Source organism: Triticum dicoccoides, chromosome 7A (genome assembly GCF_002162155.2).
Source record: "Triticum dicoccoides isolate Atlit2015 ecotype Zavitan chromosome 7A, WEW_v2.0, whole genome shotgun sequence".
NCBI classification, from domain to species: domain Eukaryota; kingdom Viridiplantae; phylum Streptophyta; class Magnoliopsida; order Poales; family Poaceae; genus Triticum; species Triticum dicoccoides.
The window spans coordinates 460,721,387-460,725,588 of NC_041392.1; positions in this window are offsets into that span (position 1 = coordinate 460,721,387).

Consider the following 4,202-nt stretch of genomic DNA (forward strand, 5'->3'; position numbering starts at 1 on the left):
ATTGCGCAAGCCATACATTTCATTAGCTAAATGGACTTCAAGTCTCTACAGCCATGGCTATGTACGTTTGTGACTTTCTGTGCTTCAGTGATAAGGGTCACATGCACGGGCGCCAAATCTTCAAATGCATCGTGTAGTATTATATAGAGTCATGCTCGCTTGTGTCTGTTTTCCGAATGATCCCGTCGACTCGTTTAGACGGAGAGGCACGGACGAGAATCCCATGGAGGCATACTTTAGTATTAGGCAGAGTCACATTCATGCATTTATTGTGCAAACCGAACAGAATTGGGTTCTGATATGAACACTCACTGTTTACTTTGTGAGGCAATGAGTGGCAGATTTGAGAGACGCTGTTTTTGAAGCGCTCAAAAGGCATGGTCGATGGTATTACATAGAGTCATGCTCACGGAGAGGGACAAACATTTAGCCCACGGAGCTGAACCTTTGTCTTACGCACAGCCACGGGCGTTTACTCTGTGAGGCATGGAATAGCCTATGTGAGATACACTGTATTTAAAAGCTTATTTCCTTGTATTTAAAACCACGGATGTGAACTCCCTACGGACACTGTTCCTTATTGAGTTGCGTCACGCTTCTTTCATGATGTTACGTATATTATTCGATATAAAAGGCATGGACATTCATGGCAGCCTGTGTTTCATTGTTAAGGGTCACAAGCACGGACATAAATCCCTTGAAGGCATGGCATGCTATTATACAGAGTCACGCACAGAGGTTTTCTGCTTGTATTCCGAATGAGTCGGTGGAAACGGTCAGAAGGATAGGCATGCACGTGACTGCCACGGTGACATGGTTTGTTCTTACCCGGAGTCACGTTTGTGCATTTATTATGGAACCCTAACAGAATTGGGTTCAGATGTCAACACTTTCTGTTTTCTCTATGAGGCACGTAATGGCCAATTGGAGAGACAGAAAGAGGCTCACGTTTATTGGCGCATTTCCACATGACTGGCGACTACGACATAAAGTAGCATAAACACAAAAAGACATGAAGGTAGATTGATTTCATCAGTTCCTTCATGGCTGCACACAGCACAAAGACAAACAAAGCCCACAGACAGTGGAAAGAGTACAACGGTTGTTTGACAATATTTACACAAAATGCAAACACAAAAAGTTCACAACAACAAATAACTCCCAAGAAATTGACAAACCAACTCAAGACCTATTTTCAGCATGCACATCCGAGTGGATCCGTCAAATCCAGATATTCGACACTTCTGCTTTCTAATTTCAGAAAAGCGGGCCTACAACTTGATGATAACCTAAGACGAGCACATTTAGAAGCCTTTTTGGCCCACTTGAGAACCCTTTGATGCTCTCTGTAAAATACTTCTGTGAACTCTGCAGGAGGCGAGCGAAACTTAATGCTAATGGTATGAAGCTCCTTTGACTCAGAACAAAGAACCTGGCAAATTCAATGTTACTCAGCAAGGTATCATAATCTTCCAGCGTTACTGTCTTCACGCAAATGTCGTGATGTTTTAGAACCTGCCCATGCTTAACACGCCATTTTTTTCACCATGACAAATGCATCCTACCTAAAAATATACATGAAAGCAACAAATACCTGACATGTATAAAAAGAGATAGCCCATCGAAAGACCGACTGAAACAATTAATTCTACCAACTCCGTCCTGAAAATCTTGTCATACACTTGTCAAGATACGTGTGTAACGATTCCAGTCAAATGTAATACAAGCTTTTTAGAGACAGAAGCAGTACTATAGTACGAACATTTATGAAGATAATCACCTGGACAAACAAGTTCTGGAGATTTGGAAACAACTGCAACAAGGGAACAACCAAGTCGACTATATAAGGCATGAGGATAAATAAGGTATTGACAGAATGCCACAATCGTGTTAGCCCGAATGCCCCCAAACCCTTCATGAAAATTAACAGAAGATGGATCAAAAAACTAATATAAGAAAGGTTGGATCACATAAAACTTGTTTGCAGCTACAAGTATTAGGAAAACTCAGTACCGCAAGGCATGACACACCCCAAGCATCCGTGAATTTATCCAGTACAGTTGCAGAGACACCGATTTTCACCAAGTCCTCCATCTCTATGAAGCATAAAACATAGATCATCAGATTAAATAGAAACAAAGACCCGAACAAGTACAGCTGAAAGTATCGTGGAAATTCAGTACCTCAATAAATTTACTGACTTTCACAAACACAAATTGACCCAGCGTCTCCAGTTTAGGTGCAGCGACGACGGTTATCACCGAGTCGTCGACCTGAATATCGTGGATCAACTGTCAAAGCAAAGGGGCATCCTGAATAATGAGTTCGCCATGTGCATAACGAACGCGAGTGCTTACAAGGTTAGACGAGTTTATTGTGATCCGACAACCTCCTCTACTGCAAACAAGTAGCAGAGACTCAAGTGTAGGGCAACTAGAGTGGATTATGCTTTCCAGCAAGACGTCTGATATATTAACCTCCACAAGCGAGAGTCTTTTCACCAGTGGTAGCTTAAGCATCCCTACGTAATTGTCTGGTTGTTGGCAAAGAGCAAAGGCGGGGGTGTGAAGTGAGGAGGACAACCGAAACACGGACTTGGGTGCTGAGGGCGTACATGAATTGCATACATCCAATAGTGTGACCTCTTTTGCCAGGAATCCTGGGAACAGGTAGTAGAACTCAACAACCCGGATATTGCTGAGCTTTGAAGATTTGAGCTAGGCATCAACGATGGAGGATCTGCACTGCAGGTAGCATGCCGGGATAGAGAGGCGGCTAACTGAGCAGCATGACTGGACAGGATGCATTCTGGAAGATTGACAACATCAACGAAACATTTTAGAGAGCGTCGAGTTCCGAAATAGCATTTATAGACGCACTCATCGGTGAAGGCGGACAACCTAGACGTGGTCTCAATATGAACTATTTCTCCATCGTTAAAAAGATGAAAGACAGGGATCTCGCGGCAGTCGAGACTCATAGGAGCGGTGGGCCATAAAGGACGCCACCGATGAGCGAGGATTCGAGTACGGATGCCCTCCTTGATGGGGATACGAGAGATGATCTCACCTAGGACGGCGTCGGCGAGATCGCTGATGCGGTCTGCACGACATCCCTCTTCTTCCTCCTTGGATCGAGAGGGAGCACGGTCGCCGCTTCCATCCCCTCCGACCACCAGCACACCACCAGAACGCGGCGTCTCCGTTGGCGCCACTCTCGACCTCTTGATGCTACGAGCAGCGCTTTCCATCTCCACCTCTGTTGCTGGGGTGGCACCGCCCACGACCAGTGCTCACTGAGGTGGATCTAGAGAAACAGATTACATCTTGTCGACCCACGGAACGACTTAAATACCAACGACGAGGAGCGGAGGGGTCCACATTAATTACCTCTTTTTTTGCGCGAGGGTCTGGATTAATTACTACTCGTAACAAGTAAATGGTAGGTGGCTGCTTGAAACATTAAATAGAGCCATGGCTTTCAAGGTACGAGATGCACGGTTGAACACACGGACTAGGCACGGGCGTGCCCCTCCGTGTTTTAATTATTTACCACACACATTACTTTGAAGAATCTATTCGACGCCGGAAGCACAATTCTACACTCATCTTGCCTTTGTAAGTTGCAAAGATCATTTCAAAGTTAAGTAGATTCAAGGCCGTGCCTCTGCCTTGCAGATGATTCTGCCGAAAAGCTCACAGACAAAAGCAATCAAGTGAAGTGATGGCAGAGCCACGGTTTGTCAGCAACCACACACACGATCATGCCTTCGTAGGAAAGTGATAGGAGACGCACTGTTCTACCTGTCACACAGGCACGACCATGGCAAACGCACGGTTTTCCATGTACCACACAACGGTCGTGAAGTGATACGACGTGCACTGTTCTACATGCCACACAGGCAGGACCATGATTCCACATGCTTCAGTAGCATGCAGAGACGTGATTCTCTCATAAGAAACACCGTGAACCTACTGCCAGGCACTATATCCATTTGTGAAAAAGAAACACAAATACAACTGTGACCCATTGTGTTTGTAATCTTTGCATCACAGAAGCACGGCGTGAAGGCACATGAGGCACGGTTGGACACGCATCGCAAGCACGGTTATGTGCTCTATATTTCAATTACTTACAGACAAGCATTGATTGCAGACCTGTGAGAACACATGAGTCTGTAATTGCTTCAATTATATTCGTAA